Source organism: Lutra lutra, chromosome 4 (genome assembly GCF_902655055.1).
Source record: "Lutra lutra chromosome 4, mLutLut1.2, whole genome shotgun sequence".
Classification (NCBI taxonomy): domain Eukaryota; kingdom Metazoa; phylum Chordata; class Mammalia; order Carnivora; family Mustelidae; genus Lutra; species Lutra lutra.
In genome coordinates, this window is record NC_062281.1 from 169,992,456 (window position 1) to 170,003,765 (window position 11,310).

General features: G+C 45.8%; 1 protein-coding gene across 4 annotated transcripts in view; it reads right to left on the reverse strand.

Moving 5' to 3' along the window:
- THRAP3 (thyroid hormone receptor associated protein 3) overlaps positions 1-10,251 on the reverse strand; it is a 72,903-nt gene extending 62,652 nt beyond the window's left edge. For 2 of the 4 annotated variants that reach the window (XM_047725581.1, XM_047725578.1), the window contains exon 1: positions 10,103-10,251. The gene's annotated coding sequence lies outside the window, so the exon portion shown is untranslated. Of the gene's footprint in view, positions 1-9,100; positions 9,680-10,102 lie in introns of those variants that run through there. The other 2 variants (XM_047725580.1, XM_047725579.1) reach the window with 2 other exon arrangements.
- Between the last annotated feature and the right edge of the window lie 1,059 nt (positions 10,252-11,310).

Consider the following 11,310-nt stretch of genomic DNA (forward strand, 5'->3'; position numbering starts at 1 on the left):
GTGGCAGAGTGGTAAGGAGCAAGAGCCTTGTGAACACAAGACTAACACGGATGAGCGTCCTGACTCGTTTTGTGCAGGCTTGAGCATAACCTTTACTGATTTGCCCATCTCTAAAAAGTAGCTACACTAATCTTATAATCTATTATGAGAATTAAATGAACTGATATATGTAAACCACATAGCACATTATATTCTAAAAGGTTGCAGTTTGGAGAGAAAAAAAAAAAAAATCCAAGAAGTTGGAAGGGAGAGGGTCTTTCCCTCAGCAATGTACTTACATAATCATCAAGCAACAAAGAAAATCAAACCCTTAAAGGTAATTCTGTTTCCAGAATCATCTTCAAAAAACTAAGTTGATGCACAAATATCTATACAATGGAAAGCAGAGATCAGGCTAAATCCCTAGGATTTTGCCTTACTCTGTATTAAATCCAGTTCAGGTGCTGACTGCTCAATGAGAGAAAAAGAAAAACACTAAATACGATATAACAAGAAATGTAGTCAAGAAAAGGTTGTGCGGTTTTTTAAAAGATTTTATTTATTTTAAGTTATCTCCACACCTGACATGGGGTTCAAACTCACAACCCCAAGATTAAGAGCTGCATGCTCTACGGACTAACCAGCCAGACACCCCAAGAAAAAGTAAGTTTGTTTCTGAGACAGAGAGAGTGCTAGAGAGAGCGAGTACGAGAGAGAGCACATGAGCAGGGGGGGAAGGGCAGACGGAGAGAGAGAGAGAGAGAACCCCAAGTAGGTTCCACACTCAGTGCATGGGGAGCCCAATGCAGAGCTGGATCCCATGACCATGAGATCATGACCTGAGCCAAATTAAGAGTGGGATACTTGGGGCTCCTGGGTGGCTCAGTGGGTCAAGCCTCTGCCTTCAGCTCAGGTCATGACCTCAGGGTCCTGGGATCAAGCCCCGCATCAGGCTCTTTGCTCAGCAGGGAGCCTGCTTCCCCCTTCTCTCTCTGCCTGCCTCTCTGCCTACTTGTGATCTCTGTCAAATAAATAAAATCTTTAAAAAAAAAAAAAAAAAAAAGAGTGGGACACTTAACTGACTGAACCACCAAGCAACTAAGAGAGTAAGTTTTCAACAGGAAAAGGTAGTATTTTCAACAGAATACTAGATTACTCAAGAGTTACTATAGGAAAAGCTAAGTTTTGCACACATAAGGCTTTATGATAGGAGACAATATGTATACTGGGCGCCTAGGTAGCTCAGTTGGTTAAGCGTCTGCCTTCAGCTCAGGATCCCAGGGCCCTGGGACTGAGTCCTGCGCTCGGGCTCCCTGCTCAGTGGGGAGCCTGCTTCTCCTCCCTCTGCCTGCTGCTCCCCTTGCTTATCCTCTAATAAATAAGTAAGATTTTTAGAAAAAAAAAAAGGGGGGGGGTATCCAGGATTTGAATACTTGAACAATGATGGGTTCTTATTCACCAAAAGGAATAAAGGAAGGAGGATGAATAATCTAGAAGACAAAGCCTGTATCCCTATAGTTTTGCTGTGAAAATTAATACCCAACACGGAAACCTAAGATCCTCTCCTCAGAAAGTACCCTCTGTTTCTTGTTGGCAGCTCTCAGATTAGTTACCAGAATAAGATGAGCTGAGAAGGGCAAGGTCAAAATTCTAGCTGGAGTAACATATTGTTACAGTTTATGTATAGTTTTGACTATCACATAAAATCTTAATTTCCAAATAACCACAGCAATAATTCAGTTGACAACTTTGAAACTCAGTGTTATCTTTCACTCACATTCATGGTTTATGTATGCAAATACACGACTCACTAATGATGAGAGTAGTTATCAGGTTTTATCAGGAAGCTGGCACTCTGGATGAACCGTATCAAAAATTTTTCCATTAAAAAAACTGCAGGGGGGCGCCTGGGTGGCTCAGTGGGTTAAGCCGCTGCCTTCGGCTCAGGTCATGATCTCGGGGCCCTGGGATCGAGCCCCGCATCGGGCTCTCTGCTCAGCAGAGAGCCTGCTTCCTCCTCTCTCTCTCTGCCTGCCTCTCTGCCTGCTTGTGATCTCTGTCAAATGAATAAATAAAATATTAAAAAAAAAAAAAAAAACTGCAGGGGTGCCTGGGTGGCTCAGGTGGTTAAGTCTCTGACTCCTGATTTCAAGTCAAGTCATGATGCTAGCTAGCTAGGTTCATGAGATCAAGTCCCACCTCGGGTTCCATGCTCAGCGGGGAGTCTGCTGAAGATTCTCTCTCCCTCTATCCCTGCATGTGCAGGTGCTCTCTTCCTCTCAAATAAATAAATCTTAAAAAATTAAGCTTCCTTCTCTATAAGAAAAGATATTCAGGACATCTGGATGGCTCAGTCAGTTGGGCATCTGCCTTCAGCTCAGGTCATGATCTCAGAGTTCTGGGATCAAGTCATGCGTCGGACTCCTTGCTCACCTGGGAGCCTGCTTCTCCCTCTGCCTGCTGCTCCCCCTGCTTGTTCTCTCTCTGACAAATAAATAAATGAAGTCTTAAAAAAAAAGAAAAAGAAAAAGAAATGTTAGGGTGCCTGGCTGGCTCAGTCAGTAGAGCATCTAACTCTTGATCTTGTGTTCATTAGTTTGAGCCCCACATTGGTGTAGAGATTACCTTTTTTTTTTTTTAAAGATTTTATTTTGGGGCTACCTGGCTGGCTCACTCAGTTAGGCATCTGACCATTGGGTTTCAGCTCGGGTTGTGATCTCAGAGTTATGAGATCGAGCCCCACACTGGGCTCCATGCTCAGTGCAGAGTCTGCTTGAGACTCTCTTCCTCTCCTCCTGTCCTTTCCCCCCAAATAAATAAATAAATAAAAATCTTAGAGAGGCGGGGGGGGGGGGGAGCAGGCTCCCCACTGAGCAGAGAGCCCAATGTAGGGCTCAATCCCTGGACTCTGAGATCCTGACTACAGCCAAAAGCATAGGCTTAGCCCACTGAGACATCCAGGAGCCCCAAAAGATTTTATTTTTATTTGACAGAGCACAAGCAGGGGGAGCAGCAGGCAGAGGCAGAGGGAGAAGCAGACTCCCCGTTGAGCACAGAGCCTGATACAGGGCTTGATTCCAGAACCCTGGGATCATGACCTGAGCCAAATGCAGTTGCTTAACCAACTGAACTACCAAGGAGCCCCTAGAGATTACTTTAAAAATAAATTTCAGGGTGCCTGGCTAGCTCAGCAGAGCAAGCAACTCTTAAACTTAGGGTCTTGAGTTCAAGCCCCATGCTGCATATGTAGCCTACTTAAAATAAAATGATAGGGGACAGGGCACCTGGGCGGCTCAGGTCATGATCTCAAGGGTCTGGGACAGGCCCCCCATCGGGCTCTCTGCTCACTGGGGAGTCTGCTCCTCACTCTCATTCCTCCTCTGTGCCCTTCGTGTCTCTAATTAATAAAATCTTAAAAGCAAACAAACAAAACAGGACACCTAGGTGGCTCAGGCAGTTAAGCATCTGCCTTCAATTCACGTCATGATCCCAGGGTCCTGGGATGAGTCCTGTATCAGGTTCCTTGCTTGGCAAGGAGCCTGCTTCTTCCTCTGCCTCCCACTCCCCCGCTTGTGCAAGCACGTGTGCACTCTGTCTCTGGCAAATAAATAAAATCGTAAAAATAAATAAAATACGTGAATTTCTTTAAAGAAATAAACCTTTAAATAAATAAAAATGAAATGTTAAGCAGAACCCCTAGGTAAAAATTATCAATGCAGAACTGCTCTGACTGAAACGGGAGGGCTGCTCGGAGTCCTGCCAGCTCAGTCTCTTCCCTCAATAGCTCCTTACGCACCCTCTTCACTCCAAATGGTATTTTAAAATCTCCTGTCCAATCCATATTTGGTTAAACTTACTAAAAAATTCAAGAAAAACAATCATCATCATCACAAACTACTTAGTCACTTCAGTTTTACAGAACAACCTTGAGAGAATGGGTTTTGAAAACCAATTTTTATAAATCAATTTAGTAATTCACTTACAAAGGATGTACACATTGTAAGAATAGTTTGGTCAGTTTCAACAAAATATACTGTGAAGCACTACCCAAAGCCCTGCCCCAACCAAAATATGGAGTGTTTCAGGGGTACCTGGGTGGCTCAGTCAGTTAAGCGTCTTGACTCTTGATCTCAGCTCAGGTCTTGATCCCAGGGTCGCTGAGTTCAAGCCCCAGGTTGGGCTTTAAAATATATACATATATGGAATATTTCTATCATTCCAGAAAGTACCTTCCTGCCCCTTTGCAATCTCCTCACCTACCACCATACGAATCATTTTCAACTGGAAGCTTAAGAGAATCTGAGTAAATCAGGACATAACAGTGGGAGAACTTCCAGAGACAGCCAACCTTATTCAGCATAGGTCTTCCTGTATTAATTCACCCTTCTTTCAGTATTTAATAAGCCCCTTCTAGGTGACAGAGAACATCCTAGCTGTGGGGACTCAGCAGTGAATCAAACAAATCCCTGCTTTACTCTCTACAGAGGTGAAGACATAGTGGATTAAAGTAACATCCCACAGGGACCCCCTGGGTGGCTCGGTCAGTTGAGCCTTTGACTCTTATTTCAGCTCAGGTCATGATCTCAGGGTCACGTGTGAGGTTGAGCCCCATGTCAGGCTCTGCACTCAGCAGAGTCTGCTTGTCCCCCTTCTTTTCCTCCTCCCTCTGGGAGCACATGCGCGCACTCTCGCCCTAATAAATAAATAAATAAAATCTTAAAAATAAAATAATGTCCCATAGTAATAATGTGCTGGGGGGTGGCGAGGTGATGAAAGGAATACCCTATAGATAGAGTGGTCAAGAAAGGCCTCGTTCAACAGGTGCCTGGGTAGCTCAGTCAGCTGGGCATCTGCCTTTGGCTCAGGTCCCTGGGACTGAGCCCCATGCTAGGCTCCCTGCTCAGCAGGGAGTCTGCCTCTCCCTCTCCCTGCACCCTTCCCCCCACTCATGATGTCAATTAAATAGAATCTTAAAAAAAAAATTTAAGACTACACAAAGTACTTCATTTTATCTGAAACAAGAATTTTTTTTTTCAAAGATTTTATTCATTTACTTGACAGAGACACATCACAAATAGGCAGAGCAGAAGGCAGAGAGGGAGGGGGAAGCAGGCTCCCTGCTGAGCAGAGAGCCCAATGCGGGGCTCGATCACAGGACCCTGCAATCATGACCTGAGCCGAAGGCAGAGGCTTAACCCAGTGAGCCACCCAGGTGCCCGTGAAACAAGAATTTATCTTCAAAAATTTACCCAATTTTTTCTAGTGGGCAACCCCACTCTGGCATCTGACCAAATTCCTCAATCTCCTCCATTTTTAAAGTGTTTTTCTGATAGCCCACAGTCTGCCAGCCAAAGCTATTAGTCAAGACTGTAGGGACACATTCTTTAGACACATTGGGACCATCTTCTGGGAAGCCCGGATGTAATGGAGCCCTGTAGTGAAGAAATCTGGGTAACTTTAGAAAGCAGTCTCTTTTGATGTCCTCTATCAATTCTTTATTTATGCTGCCCTTATTATCAAAATAGAAGGAAAAAATTGAGTTACTGGGGCGCCTGGGTGGTTCAGTCTGTTCAGCGTCTGCCTTCCACTCAGGTCCTGATCCCAGGGTCCTGGGATGGGGCCCCTCATCAGGCTCCCTACTCAGCGGGAGTCTGCTTCTCCCACTCCTCCCGGCTATGCTCTCTCTTGCTATCTCTTTCTCTCAAATAAAAAAGTAAAATCTCAAAAAAAAAAAAAAAAAAGGAGAGTTATTACCCCTCAAAGAACAAAAAAGCCACAGCATTACTGAAAGCAAAGCAATGGACTTCATATAAGCAAATTAAACACACACACCTTGGTCCTCATGCCTAAAGACAAGTGCCAAAAGTCTTCTAATTAGACATTCAGCAACTTCTCTTTGCTTGGCCTTCTATGTTCTGAAACAAGCCCAGCTTTGCAGTTACCACATTCCAGATGCTAAAAACCAAATCAGGCAGAACAAAAATGAGGACACCCATGCCAGCTAAAAGGCATGGGATGGGGTCAGATCAATGCCTTCTGGCTTTCTAAAAGCCCTTGGGTTTCTTGAGTTTGGAAACTAAGTAATTCAATGTTTTGGACTTATCTCCCTCATTGGCCTGCAAAAAATAAGGCAACAAGACATAAAACAATTTTTAACAGTGATATAACATCAAGACAAAAAAAAAAAAAAGCTTAAGTGGTAGCATTAGAGACCTGTATCATGTATCTAGAACAGGGAGACCCAACTCAAGTGCCTACAGACAGACAAGTAATATAAGGTGTAAAATAGTATCAAGTGACATTTCACCGCATGTCAGGGATAAGTATCAGGCTGCAGGGAGGTCTCTGACAAACTGGAGAGGACATGCCCAACCACAAGGTCCAATGCTGCCAGAACCGATTTTTCAAAGGCAGCCTGAATTCAAATGTTTACATAAAATCTCCTTGTTTTTTAATGTTGACAATGAATTCAAATTTACAAGACTTTGTGAGTGTGCCAAGCAAAACACACCTAGAGATTGGATTTAGTCCATATGCCTTCAGTTTTCAACCTCTGTCGTGAAAAGAAAAATACATGGTTCTTTCAGTGGTACAGTTTTAACTCTGGGGTACAATGTACACCCTATGCCTCCAATAACACACTGTCGTGTAAAAATATACTCAAAAATAGGAATATACATCTGAAACCCCTAACTGAAGGAAAGCAAAAAGAAAATGATCTTGCTCTTCATACACTGAAGTGCTCCACTTGTAGGAACTTTCTTCCAGTGGAAGAAAACATTAGGAAATGTATTTTCATGAAACAGAGCTCACAAATGTTTAGCTTCCTCAGCATGTGCATCAGCCCATATCTTGCAGACAAAAGGAAACTAAAAGACGATCAATGGCACAGCATTTAGCCTCGATTAAAAAAAAAAAGTTCCCGGGGCGCCTGGGTGGCTCAGTGGGTTGAGCCTCTGCCTTCGGCTCAGGTCATGATCTCAGGGTCCTGGGATCGAGTCCCGCATCGGGCTCTCTGCTCAGCAGAGAACCTGCTTCCTCCTCTATCTCTCTCTCTGCCTGCCTCTCTGCCTTCTTGTGATCTCTCTCTGTGAAATAAATAAATAAAATCTTTAAAAAAAAAAAAAAGTTCCCATCAAAGACTAAGAAAAGGGTGGCTGGCAGGCTCAGTTCTCAGGGCAACTGCTGATTTGGGGGGTGTGAGTTTGAGACGTATGTGGGGTGTAGAGGTTACGAAAGAAAGAAAGAAAGAAAGGGAGGGAGGGAGGAAAGGAGAAAAGGACAAAGAAAAGCAATCTTTTAGAAGGATACCCAGGACTCAACTCTGCTGAGAAGCTGTGGGCAACTACTTTTTTATGGGTTATAAACCTGCATTACAGGCTCTAGAGCAGTGTTCTTAAAATTTTGAGACTAATGAATAAGACGGAAGGTATCAAACCTTTGAGAAAATGCACTCCCTCACAAAAATTTTTACGACTCATGGGCCCCTACAGTCCATGGACCAAAGATTAAGAACGGCCTCCTCCGAAGAATATTATATCTACGTTATCTCCAAACCCCCCACTTCTTCCCACCAATAAATCTCCATTCCATCCTTCTACTTTAGGCAACTACCATGTCTGGCCTAAACCAGTACAGCAGCCTCTTAAATGATATCCTCCCCATCTTCAATACCTCTGCAAAAGTGATTTTAAAATATCAATCAGAAGCCTTTGACGGCTTCCCCAAATAACCTTACCTGTCCATCTGTTCTGTAACCGTTCTCACTGTGTCAGCTACTTTGGGCCTCTTTTCAGGGCTGAAAGCACTGACCTCTCCCCATCTTCAAGTTTTGGTGCTTGCTGTTCCCTCCACATGGAATGCTCTCTCCTACAAAACTGTATCCTCACTTGTGCCCGAAAGAATTTCTCTAACCACCCTTAGATGTCCCTTGTTAGTGTCTACTAGAGTCCCTGCTTGCTATCCCCACATCACTTTTCTCAATCTGTCATTTGCTTACCAGTTTTATCTTACCCCACTCTATTGGAACCTCTCCAACAGCAAGACCCCTTCTGTCTCACACCCCCCTGTACTCCCAGAGCCTAGCACAGAAGCCAGTAGATGGTATGTTCTCAAGGACTATTTGTTGAATCAATCAGCCAAATACTGAACGACTCAATCTTACATGTTTACAGAGTAACTATGTGAAGCAATCCATCAAAATCTAATTTTTTTTGAGAACAGCATTAACCATACTGCCTTCGATTCAGGATGTCATTGTGCCCAAGACAAACAGGCTAACGTCTCAAGAATCTAGTGGTTGGGCCTATCCATTCGAAATAAACTAATAGTTGTAGGTCGGTGCTCTCTCGGTCTGCCTCATCTCTCCCCACCTGGGAGTTAATCTCAGCAGTGTTCCAAGCTTCCTCCTTGCAATTTCTCAGGACGAAAACAGGACACTGTTTTTGTAACCTGCAGTTTCACTTGGCTAAACCAAATTCAAGAAGTGCCTGTATGTGACCTACTGTCACTACGATTATTACTATCACCACCACCACTAAAATGGGTACATCTGCAGACTAAAAATGTCAGTCTCCAAAACCGGAGACCCCTCACTGATGCCAAAAGAGTTAAAAAAACAAAGTGATAAGCCTGTATTCGACAGAAAAGATTTTCAGGTAAACAACTTCTTCTTCTGAAAACTTCAATTCACTTTTTACGAGATACAATCAAACCTAAATGTAAGTTTGTTTTTTGATATTGCTAAAGTGTGTGCCCTAGTTCACAAAATGGAATTCCCAGCAAAGAGCAAACTAAGCCCGAGTTGCTCCACAAGTTGCTCATGGCAGGAACCGTTGCCAACAGGCTTCTACTTAATGATACACACATCAAACTGTTCAGATAACGGAACACACAATATTTCCACAAACAAAAAAAAAAGGACGACCACCAGAAAGGAAAGGAAAACGCTGGTGTTGACACCTTCCTTTCCACCCTGGGCCCACCATCCAGAAAATCCTATAATGGTAATGATGGTAATAACGATGTCGTTTAATACTTGCCAGGAAATGAGCTAAGCGGTATTCAATTTAATCTCATTTAATCTTCACAATCAGTCTATAAAGTAGCCACTGTTACTTACCACTATTCTGAAGATAAGGAAACTGAGGCACCTGGAAGCGACGCCCCTGGACCTAAAATCAAAAGCTAACAGGGCCAAAATTTGAACCTAGGCAGGCTGGCTCCAGGATGCATCTCTTATGTTGCCACCTGAAGCTTCATAGGCCGCCAGGCTCTACCACATTCTGAGGTTTCTCCTTCAATGCAATTAACAACCTCCCTGTAAACACCCTGCGACCACTGATGGCTCCGAACTTCTCGGCACCAGCGCTACTCCCCAGCTTCTGCCGCCGTGCTCCACCCTTAAGATTTTGAAAGACAATAAGAAGAGCTGATAAAAGTTGCTGAGGTGCTAAGGGAAGCAAAAAACAAAACAAAAAACAACGACAACAACAACAAAAAACTGCCCCCTACAACCAGAACACACGCCGATCACCACTGGAATGCAAGTCGGCCTCACCTCCGACCCAAGAGACTGAAATAAAAGTGGGCGCACAAATGTTCCTGGAGCAGATAAATTTGGACTATGCCTCCTCTGGCCGCAAGGCAGAAAAGACGGACTACCATTTACTGAGTGCCAGCCACATGCGCCCTACGAGGACAGAACCAGGCCAATGGAGAACGGGGCGGGGGGAGGGGGGGTGAGCACTCAAAAGAGTTCCGGGAAAGGGAGAAATCCAAATAATAGGGTTCCTACGACTAAAAAGAGAAATGGGAGAGGTGGAGGCCTCTTCCTCGAAGCATGCAGGAAGGGGGGAAAAAAGGGTAGGAGCTGCTCAGGAGAAAAGGCGGCCCAGGGCGTCGGGAGCTAGGCCGGAGCGAGGGGAAGCCCTGAAGGGCGGGGAAGGGGAGGAGCCGGAGAGAGCTGGGCCCGCTCAGAGAAGGCCTGGGGGGAGGCGCGGGGGAGCGGCTCCGTGCCGGACCTGCCGAGGACCCTGACCCAGCCGCCGCGGAGGAAAGACAAAAGACAGAACGACTAGAGCCGGTGGAACTGCCCTAATCCCCATCAGAGGCCCTCACTCACCTGGGCCCACCGCGGCGATCGCAGCTGCACCTCGCAACGGCACAACCGGCCCCAACCTCGCCCCCGCCCGACAGCGCGCCCCGCGTCCCCGCTCTCCGACGGCGGCAGCGGCGGCGTCGCCCGCTGACTCCTGGGAAATGTAGTGCTAGGCCTGTCTCTCCTTGCCCACTTGATGGTCGGCTGAACTACGTTTTCCACAAGGCAAGGCGAGCGTTGGACCCGCCGCTTTGCGTCACGCGCCAGGTTGTCGGCAGTCACGTGGGTTGCTCCGTTCCATCCCCTCCCCCCGCCTGGGTGGCCTGGGGAAGAAGGAGGGAGGTGGACGGAAGGGGCGGGGGCGTTGCTGACGCCACTACCCCCACCATTTTGGAACCAGCCTGGAGGGAGGGCCTGAGCCCCACCCACTGGCGGCCTTCTTCTGTTGTCGCAAGGTCTCTGAGCTGAGAATCCGGGCCCCTGGCTTTCAGTGTCTGCCCTGCCACCTCTCGTTTTGTGACCTTGAGCAAAACGTCTCCCTTCTGTGAGTCTCGGTTTCCTCCCCTATGGTATGACTCTGGTAATTTCTATCCCATAGAGTTGTTGAGAGAGTCCGACAAAGTAAAGCACATGAAAGCGGATTATATGAAAGCGCAACTCAAAATGGAGTTGTTTTTATTGTGATAGCGTGTCCTCTTTCGGAGACCCAGAAGCCGGATGGGTCAAGCTCTGACCGGCCTCATGTCCCGCCACCTCCCCTCTTCCCCCGCCCAGGACCATGGGAGCACAGGAAAAGATTCTCTAAAAGTGTAGTCCTGTGGAGCTTGTTAAAATGGATGCCACTCACCTCTTAAGCCAGAAGTTTCCTGGGAAGTACAGGCTTGGAATCTGCATTATGAACACTTCTCCAGTGATTCTTACGCATCTGCAAGTACGAGAACCACTGCATTTATCAGGGTTTTGCACAAGCTACTTTCCACGGGAATTAGTGCACTAATGAACCTCCAACCTCCAACAGAGCTCGAATGCCTCCTATGAAGCCTTCCAAGTTTACTAGCTCCCCCCATATCCACTCCCACAGTATCTTTACCTTATTCTATAATTATGTTTGTCTTCCCCACCACACTGCCAGCTTTTGAGAACAGAGATTGGTTTTGGTGGATTTCTGCATCCCCAAGGGCAAAGTGAAAAAAGTGAGTATGAACAAATACTTGTGTGCTCGCTTCGGCAGC